Raw genomic sequence first — 10,723 nt, forward strand, 5'->3', positions numbered from 1 at the left:
ATTTATTCAGAGCTTGCTGAAGCGAGGGAGTTGGCCACCATCAACCTGTGTTTGCCAGGGGACCAAAGGTGGGTGTGGTTGTGGTTGTGAAAACTCTGTGTGTGTGGCGGGGGGAGAAACTGCAGGTATAACGTACTGGCGGGTCATTGGTCTGGGAAAGTTGGTGGTGGGTTGCCTGGAAGTGAGGCTTCCTGTGTGACTGGTTTGGCAAACAAGCATGGCTTTCTCTGGACAGCCTTGAACTAGAATCAAGGGAAGGAGAGGCAAATATTAGGGCAGCTGACACTTATTGACCAAAACTTCACCATGTGAGACCAATTGTTGCAGAGGTTGTTGTTGGCTTCCCAGACTAGTTATGGCAGAGTTGGGGGATCAGAATTCTATTTTAATATATGGCCTGGCCATGGTCCATTTGTAAATTGAGTTTCCCAGCTCCAGACCTTTTCATCTTCAATTCGCCCCAGCCATGCCTAACTGCTGTCTACCAACTCCCTCCCATCCGCTCTTGCTTCTCTTTATAGCTTCATACTGCTCTAATGCCTTTTAGCTATTGCCCTGCTCCTAGGATTAACATGAAGTTCTTAGTGTGACAAAACTGTGCAGGATAAAGCACTTCTGTCTTTCCAAACCTGTCTAATTCACTGTGGCTATCGGTGAGTTTGTCACATTTGTTGTTTTCTTCTACACTGCAGAGTTACTTTCTCTGCTCAGGAGCTAGGATTTTTTTCTTTCCTTCCCTCCACCAAGTTTTTTTTTTTTTTAATTCCTACTCAATTAGGACTTTGAGCATATGTCACTGTGTGTGTGTGTGTGTGTGCCTGTGTGTGTATGTCCTAGCAGCATATGAGATCTCTCATTACCCTGGTCCGAGTAACTTTGAGAGGTTAGTTTGAAGCTCATTTGGTTTCACATTTTGGTTTTTATCGAAGTCCTGTTAGAGCCTTCAGCTTCACACTTATTCCCCACTTGTTCTCTAGCAGCAATGTTTTTACATATGCAAAAATGTATATCTATAGATATGTCATAATACATCTTCTTTAAACTCATGTTGAATGCTTTTATTACTCTGCCTCACCACAGTTGCCTCCCTCTTACTATGTTGTATTTATTCATAGATATGAAGGTAATCATTTTGCGAGACTTAGTGTATTTCATTGTATGGGCATCTTAATTTGTTCAATTTGAATCTATTGATGGATATTTAGTTAGTTAGTTTTATGCTGTTTTGAACAGTGGCACGCTGAATATGTATGCTTCCGCCTGAACACTTGTACACTTACTTTCTTACAAAACATTTCTAGAAGTCAAATCACTAGGACATGCATATTTTTAACTTTCGGAGATAAAATTCATATTGCCAATAATTTACCCATGTAAGGTGTACATTTCAATGGCTTTGACTAGATTCATGTAGTTGTGCAGCCACCGTCATAAGCAATTTCAGAAAATTTCCTCACTCCATAAGAAAAAAAGCTATACCCATGAACCTCATGTCTCCCTAACTCTTTAGTTCTAGACAACTATGAATCTACTTTCTGTCTCTATGGTTTTGCCCATCTGCACATTTCTTATGAATAGATTTACAATAATATTCCTTTTGAGATTGGTTTTTCACTTAGCTTAATCTTTTCTAGACCCATCCACATATTAGGATGAATAGTTCAATCGTCATTTAAAAACATAATATTTAACATAAAAACCTTGTATTCCTACAACTTACTCCCTCATTGTCTTCACTGCCCCCCTCCCCAGTGAGAATCAAGTTGGGGGACCCCAAGGTGGGGGAGGAGGGGTTAGGGTAGAAATAAGGGGCACATCCTCTGAGGAACAAGGTATGTTCCAGGACAAGGGTGGAGTTCAAAGTCCTGGTCCCCACAACAACACAAATGAAAACTTCAGGTAAGACCACAAACACCTGACCCTTGACCCAGTGACTCCAGGATGTTCAACTAGCCCCCCCTCCCCCCCCACCCCCACCATGTGCGCCCTATTCTATTGGGGGCTGGGGCTTCAGTGTACCCACCTGAGGGGAAGGAAGGGCTGGGTTTGGGGATACTTTGGGGAGGAGGGGCTGCGGGGTGGAATGGGATGATCCATGGTGCAACACAGTCCCCCTCCAGAATATGTAGAAGCCTATTGAGATAGGAAGGCAGAAGGTGTGTTGGGACATCACTGAAGAGCTACAGCACCCCTGGCTCCCTGCCCCTCTTCCCTCTTCTTGGAAGGCTACCCCTGCCAGAGTCCCACTTCAGGCAGACCAGGGCTTCCTGAAGGATGAGCAGCATCAGCAAAACAATGGACACAGACCTGATGCTTCTGCAGAACTGCTCGCTTATTGTTTGAATCAACCAAGCTTATATACAATTTTTTTATTTCCTATGGCATACGTCATGCGTCATACCTCTGGTGATATTTTTTAACTTTCCACTCCGTCAAATGTTACCTTATGACCTGGTACATGACCAGGTACATTTGTGAACACAAACAATGCTCTTTTTGGTACTTTCCACTTGACTTTTTAGAATTAAATGTACTCATGTTAATGATCTAATTTTGTAGGTGGCAAAAGCATGAACTTATTAGCTTTACAATTTAAAGTATTATTAGGTGCCTAAAACCTAAGGCCAAACTATATTCTATTAGTAAAGGTTAATCATATATATCAAAGGTTATTTTGATTCTCAAAGAACTAGAAACCACAGCACTGACACTCCTTGAGGTTGGGCCAACAGGCCTGGCATAGCAATATACAATTGACCGAAAGTAGGTAAATTCCTGACCTGTATACAATTATGTGGTGCAAACCGCACAAGTTTTCCTATAACTAAGGCCCAATATCTATCCTATTCAGCAACTAGTCCCCAGCAAAAAAAGAGCTACCTGCTGGAGCATGGAGAGACCTGTGCCTCAAGCCTCTCTTTTGTCTCCAGGGTTTTCCACAGGTTAAACAGTAACAGTCTAAATATGAAAGCATTCTATTAGGGTCTCTATAGAAAAAAGGGAGGAAACTCAGAAGTGGATGATGATCATAGAACAAGGGGGTAGTAGGAATTTGTGTGTAAACACTAAGCCCCGACGTGTACCCTCCCAGGCATCTTTTTTCAGGGAACTTTATTTGACAGCAATTTCCCAGCTCTCACAGTTTTTATTAATAGCATAAGCAGGCAGAGAAGAAGAAGTAGGACCGTGGCTTTCCCAGACATGCTGTGCAGTCTGGGGTCCTCAGTCTCCTGGACTTTGTCAGCAGGCAGACTTTCACCGACGGCTCCCAGCATACCTCCAGTAACCTGCCTCTTCACTTCTCTCCTCTGACCCCATGAAGCCCATCTCCTCCTTGTGGACAGATGGAGGCGACCAGACCCGAAGGCTGGAGGTGGGCATGGCCCCACTCCCCTCCTTGCTGCTGCCCCAGACAGGGGACTCTCTCTTGGGCTGCAAGGCTGGCCCAAAGGGCTGCCCCCAGGTCCCAGCCTTCCCCCAAACTGGGTCCCAGCCCCGGCCCTTCCCCTGCCTCACAGTGTCCCAGGTGGCACATGAAGCTGCCTTGCCACATGAACTTCTTGGCACAGATGCCACATTTGTAGGGATTGAGGCCTGTGTGAGTCTTCCTGTGCTCTATCAGGTGAACTTGAACTTCTCCTTACACATGGAGCAGTCAAAAGGCTGCAGGTTGAGGTGCCTGCTCACTTGCTGATCATGCATCCTCTTGTGGGAGAGGACTTCCTGCAGTGGCACAGAAAGATCTTCTATCCATCCCTACCATGTGTCCCTCCAGGGGTCCCACCAGTGCCACCTGGCCTGCCCAGGGCTCCTGAAGGCGCACCCCCCCATCATCACCACCCCGTGTTCAGATTGGTTCCCTGGCGGCTGGCCTGAAGCCTGTGAGGAGGAGGAGGAAGTGAATGAAGAGGATGGGAAGACTAGGATCTGGTTGCCCTGCATGTCCAGTGGAACCAGGGGCCTAGGGGGGTGGATGGGAGTGTCAGAAGAAGGGGTTGCCCCCCCGAATCCTCAAGCCCCGCCCCAGGACCCCCATCCTCATAAGGGTCAAAGTCATTGGAGGGCTCCCAGAAATTGACCTGCTTCTCGCTCTTGTCTGGCGGCTCAGACAGGGTCCGGACAAACACTAGTACTAAGCGTGCCTCAGGTTCTCCCTGTGGTGGATCCTGGGAGCCACCCCCCAGCTCTTCACTTTCATCATCCTCCCAGGTCAACACCAAGTCTTCTCCTCACTCTCTTCCAGGTCTGAGTCTTGGGGAGCCAGGGGTGCTGGTGTGGGGCAGGTTCCACCCCGCTTCATGTACACCCAGGGTTTCTGTGGCACGATGCTGGGGGGTGCACAGGCGGGCCACCGGAGCCCAGCCCCTGGGACCATCGCCCCCATCCCCCATCCCCGCTATCATCACACCGCTCATCTGCCTCCAGCATCAGCTTCCCAGAGGTAGCCCCTCCACTGCCAAACACAGAGGCTGGGAACACGTAGCCGCCACCTCCGGTGCTCCCCACTCCTCACTGCAGAAGCGCAAAAGCCTCTTGGGAGGAAGAGGAGCAATCAGTCAACTCCCAGGGGCTGAAGTAGTTGCTGCTGCTGGGGGACTGATTGTTGCTGGCCTGGCTGGAGGCATGGGAGCGCACAGAGCCCACAGCAGCAGGGACAGTGACTGACGTGGCTGCAGCAGTGGTGATGGTGGTGGTGGTGGCTGAGGCCCAACCCTCTCAGAGGAGTTCAGTGCACTTGTCCATAATGTGCCACATCTGGAGCACAGACCCCACTGTGAGGAAGTCGACAATGGCAGCAGTGGCCATGCAGAGCCAGCCAGTGTAAGCTGAAGCCAGGACAGTCTTGAAGTAAGATATGCCCTTGAGTAAGAGCTGGTCATGGAAACTAGGGGAAGACGCAGCCAGGACGAGAAGATGAGCACTGAATTCCGTTCCCCGCACTCAGATGGACACATCACAGAGCTGTCCCTGCAGCCGCTGCTGATTGAGGCACTCCAGGAGGGCACTGGTCACCTCGGGGAAGGGCACATGTACCACCACAGCTGCAGGCAGAGGCAGGGGTGGGTGGGGGGCGGTGATAGAGGCGGAGGACGCGTGGCCCCACCCAGAGACAGAGGCAAAGGCTCCAAGGCGTGGAGGGGAAGGGTACCTCCCCAGCCACAGAACTAGGGAAGAACGACCGGGGTGGTCTTGGGCTACCGGTCCCCCTACCGCCCCCCCCCCCGGCCCTCACTGGGAGGGCATAGATGAAGCCCAGGCCCCTTCCACCACCATCTTGGGCCGACTCCCCAGGATGAATTTTTAAATTGCTGAATAAATGTCCATTGTAGAGAAAAATTACGTTTTGCTTATCCAGTCCACTATTTCTTTCCACTATTTGGTCATTAAGAATAATTCTGCTCTGTGTATTCATGCACAAGTTTCTGTTTGAACGTATGTTATCAGTTGTCTTGGGTTTATACCCAAGAGACAAATTTCAGGATTATATGGGTATTCCATGTTTAACTTATTGAGGAACCACCAATCTAGTTTTCACAGTGTTTGCAGCAATTTACATTCCTAAGAGCAATATATAAGGGTTCCAATTTCTCTCTGTCTTCAGCAGGGCCTGTTATGAGAGCCATCTGGAGTCAATGTGAAGAGGTATCTCACTGTGATTTTGATTTACATTTCCTTAATGACTAATGATGTTGAGCATCTTTTCGTGTACTCTGTCCATTTGTGTGTCTTCGTTGGGGAAATGTCTATCCAAATCCTTTCCCCAATTTTCTCACCAATTGACTTACTTGTCTTTTTATTGTTAAGTTGTAAAAATTCTTTATATATTTTGAATGCATAGTCCTCCTCAGATATATGATTTGCAAATTGGTTTCTTCCATTCTCTTGGTGGTCCTTTCACTTTCTTGATGTAGTTCTTTGATCACAAAACTTCTTTAGCTTTGTTAAAGTCTGCTTTTTCTATTTTTTCTTTGGTCACTTATGTTTACATGTCATGTTAAAACAACATTGACCAAAACAAAAACAGAAACAAAATCAACATTGACCAATGCAAGGTCACAACTATTTATATTAATATTTCCTTCTAAGAATTCTATAGTTTTGTCACTTATATTTATGTCTACGGTCCATTTTGAGTGAAGTTTTGTATATGGTGTGAGGAAGGGGTCCAGCTTCTTTTGCATGTGGATGAACTCACTAGTTGTTCTAGCACCATTTGTTGACATCACTATTCTTCCTCCCATTGAATTGCCTTGGCTGTACTGTCAAAAATCTGTTGACCACAAAGGTACAGTCATTTACATTTATTTCTGGACTCTCAGTTCTATATCACTGATCTATTTATTAATCCTTTAACCAGTCCTATGACAATCATAGTGATTATTGCCATTGTATAGCACGTTTTTACATCAGGATGCATGAGTTGTGAGTGCCCCAGTTTTATAGTTATTTGAGATTGTTTTGGCTATTTGGGTTCCTTTGAATTTCCAAATGAATTTTAATACCAGCCCTTCAGTTTCTGCAGTGAACCAGCTGTAATTTGAATAGCATTTTGTTCAATCTGTAGATCAATATGTGAAGCATTTCCATCTTGATATATAAGTTTTCCAATACACAAACATGGACCTTGAACAATATGGGTTTGAACGAGGTGAGTCTACTTAGGTGGATTTTTTTCACTAAATAAGTACCATAGTACTAGACAATCCATGATTGATCAAATCTGTGGATGTGGAACCTCAGATACAGAGGGCTGACTGTATAAAGTTATATGCAGATTTTTAACTCTGTGAAAGGTCAGTGTCCCAAATCTCCACATAATTTCATAGTCAAGCATATTCTCGGAGTTCCTGTCATGGCTCAGTGATAAACCAACCTGACTAGCATCCATGAGGATGCAGGTTTGATCCCTGGCATCACTCAGTGGGTTAAGGATCTGGCATTGCCGTGGCTGTGGTGTAGGCTGGTGGCTACAGATCCGACTGGATCCCTAGTCTGGGAACCTCCATATGCAGTGGGTGCAACCCTAAAAAGGCCAAAAAAAAAAAAAAAAGAGAGAGAGAGAGAGAGAGAGAGAGAGAGAGACAATGGTATTCTGATCTAATTTATTTTGACAATACTTTATAATTTTCAGAATTTTAAAAATTACTTCATGAATTTTATTACATTTATAGGTGTACAACACTCATCACAACCAAATTTCACAGCATTTCTATCCCAAACGCACAGTGCCTCCCCCACCCCCCAACCTGTCTCATTTGGAAACCATACATTTTTTAAAGTCTGTGAGTCAGTATCTGTTCTGCAAAGATGTTCATGTGTCCTTTTTTTAGATTCCACATGTAAGTGATAGTGTTTGATGTTGGTGTCTCATTGTCTGACTGACTTCACTTAGCATGATAATTTCTAGGTCCATCCCTGTTGCTACAAATGCCAGTATTTCTTTCCTTTCAATGGCTGAGTAATTTTCCATTGTTATCTGTACCACTTCTTCTTGATCCACCCCTCTGTCGATGGACATTTAGGTTGTTTCCATGTCTTGGCTATTGAAAATAGTGCTGCAGTGAACATTTCGTGTCTTACAGTGTGTAGGGCTCTATTTACTCCACACCCTCTCCAGCACTTACTGTTTGTAGACATTTTGATGATGGCCATTCTGGCTGGTGTAAGGTGGTACCTCACAGTGGTTTTGGTTTGCATTTCTCTTGTAATGAGTGATGTTGAACATGTTTTCCTGTGTTTTTTTGGCCATCTGTATGTCCTCTTTGGAGAATTGTCTGTTTAGGTCTTCTGCCCATTTTTGGATGGGGGTGTTTGTTTTTTTTTGGTATTGAGCAGTAGGAGGTGTTTATAAATTTTGGAGCTCAATCCCTTGTCAGTTGATTCATTTGCAAAGATTTTCTCCCATTCTGTGGGTTGTCTTTTCATTTTGTTTAGGGTTTCCTTTGCTGTGCAGAAACTTTTCAGTTTAATTAAATCACATTTGTTTATTTTTGTTTTTATTCTCATGACTCTAAGAGGTGTATCTGAGAGGATGTTGCTGTGGTGTATTTTTTGGAGAGTGTTTGGCCTATGTTTTCCTCTAAGAGTTTTAAAGCGTGTGGTCTTATATCTAGGTCTTTCATCCATTTGGAGTTTATTTTTGTGTATGGCGTTAGGAAGTGATGTAATTTCATGCTTTTCCATGTGGCTGTCCAGTTTTACCAGCACCACGTATGTCAGGGATGGTGCACAGATGGCCCTCTTGGGGCTCTTTGGGTATGAAATTTGCGTCACTAGAGTGGGAGCCACTGGCAGGAGAAGCAGAGCTTGTTCCATTCCCCCACCCCCTGCTGTGACTCCTCCTGCTCTGAGTTCTCTGTAGCTCTAAGGATGCTGCTGCTCCCCATCTGTTGCTAGGCAGCCACTCCTTCTCTTCAGCATCCCCAAACAATGGTGCCTAGTCTCTAATCCTGTGGGGGTTGCCTCAGCTTCCACCCTCAAATGTGGTCCCCTATGCTCTAATTCCTTCAGGCTGTTTCTGCATGGCCAACCCTCATCTCTCTTTGTGTCTAACCTCTAAGGCCAGAGTTTTAGTTCCCGACATTTGCACTGGCATCTGATTGCCACTATAGCACTGATGGTTTGTGGATTGTTTCCATTTTAACTGCTTCACTCTAATTGCTGTGTTCTCCTTCAGTACTCTAAAGTTCCTCCTCTATCCAGGCCGACCTCCTCACTGGTGCTGGAGCTTCCCAGAGCGTAGGAGCTTTTCCTCTTTCCAACTCCTTCCTAGGGGTGACTGTCCTGTCTCCCTTCTCCCCCCTCTCTCTTTTTCTTCTTTCTTTTGTCCTTTATGGTTTCATGAAGGTTTTCTTACCCTATCCTAATCCTGAGATCTTTTGTCAAGTGTTTAGCAACTGTTCTGTGTGAAGAGTTCCACATGTAGATATATTCTCAATGTATTTCCAGGAATCAGTGAGCCACATGTCCTACTCATCCACCATCCTCCTCCAGACTCCCCCCCTTTTTTTTTTCTTTTAGTATTTTGAGCCTGCAGCTTTTCTGTAGAGAAATAAGCTAAAAGCCTTATGGGGGTTCCCTTGTAATTAATGCTTTGCTTTTCTCTTGCTGCCTTTAGAAGCCTTTGTTTATCTTTCACTTTTGATGTTTTAAAAAAGTGTATGGCTTTGGTGTAGGTCTGTTTGGGTGTGTCTTGTTGGGGACCCTCTGTTCCCCATGTACTGGCATATCTCTTTCCTTCTTTAGATTTGGGAAGATTTTAGGCTTCAAGTACATTTTCAACACCCTTTTGACTCTCCTCAATTTCTGGGAACTTTGCCATGCAGAGATCAACATGTTTTGTATTATCCCATATATTGCTTATGTTGTTTTCTTTTCTTCTTCTTTCTTCTTCTTTTTTAATTTTTTTTTGCTGTTCATTTGGCTGTCTGTCTGCTGTCATGCTTGGGTGATTTCCATTTTTTGAGTTCCAGGTCACATTGTTCATTCTGCTATTCATTGCCTTTCACTCTGCTTTTATCATGGCAAAGGAGTTTTCTAATTTTTCTTGGCTCCTCCTTACAGTTTCTAGGTCCTTTTTACAATAATCCACATTTCTGTTGATAGCCTGTCTTAATTGCTTTGGTACGTTCATTACCTCCTTTTGAAGTCAGTGTCTATTAGACAGTTTCATTGTTTGCTCCTTCAGGGGAGGTCTCCTGTTCTTCTAATTGGGATCGCTGCTTCTCCTTCTTCATTTCATTTCTATTCCTCTTACTCCAGATATGTGGAGATTTTCTTGTCCTTAAGGAAGGCTGATTTCTTCTTTCAGTGTTCAGTAGATGTACTGGGAGAATTGGTCTACACATGGATTTTTTATTATATATTTTTGGAAGAAGGTAATATCCACCTCTCACTCCTCTGCCATCTTGTACTGATTTCCCTTCCTTTCCCCTTTTGGTCTCATCTCCTTCGATTTGATATTTAGCTTTTGCTTTAATTTGGATTTTTTTTTTTTTGTCTTTTTGCCATTTTCTTGGGCCGCTCTCGCGGCATATGGAGGTTCCCAGGCTAGGGGTCGAATCGGAGGTGTAGCCACCAGCCTACGCCAGAGCCACAGCAACGCGGGATCCGAGCCGCGTCTGCAACCTACACCACAGCTCACGGCAACGCCAGATCGTTAACCTACTGAGCAAGGGCAGGGACCGAACATGCAACCTCATGGTTCCTAGTCGGGTTCGTTAACCACTGCGCCACAACGGGAATCCGGATTCCTTTTTCTTTTACTTTTTTTTTTTTTTGGTATATAGCTATGATAGAATTTTGCTTTGTGGTTATCATGAAGTTGCAATATGGTAGTCTATATACAAATATGATTATTTTTAAATTATAAATACCAGCTTTGATATCATATTTGTGGAAGTTTCCCTACCTTTATTGTCTGTTTGCCTTCTTGCCACAGAGAGCATTTTCTAATTGTCTCCTTCACAAATTTTCTGTTTCTACCTATGGCCATTTCCACGTAGAGGATTGCTTTTAGCATTTCCACTTAGAGGAGTTCTTTTAGTTCTAAAGCTAGGTTTATTTGTTGATTTTTTTAAAATTTGGTTTCTCTGTAAAGTATTTGATTTCCCCATCAAATCAGGATGAGGCCTTTTGGGGTAGCTTATGCTTGGTGGTAGGACTTCCCCTCCTTTCATCATTTAAAATATATTGTGCCCCTCCTTTCTGATATGCAAAATGT

General features: G+C 44.5%; 1 pseudogene; it reads right to left on the reverse strand.

Moving 5' to 3' along the window:
• Positions 1–3,255: 3,255 nt before the first annotated feature.
• LOC146400452 (zinc finger and BTB domain-containing protein 22-like) lies at positions 3,256–10,522 on the reverse strand (annotated as a pseudogene).
• Positions 10,523–10,723: the final 201 nt, after the last annotated feature.

Source organism: Sus scrofa, chromosome 8, assembly GCF_054392235.1.
Source record: "Sus scrofa isolate SSC_HxYL_T2T_F1_AM1 chromosome 8, Sscrofa_HxYL_maternal_Yorkshire_Landrace_v2.0, whole genome shotgun sequence".
Lineage (NCBI taxonomy): Eukaryota > Metazoa > Chordata > Mammalia > Artiodactyla > Suidae > Sus > Sus scrofa.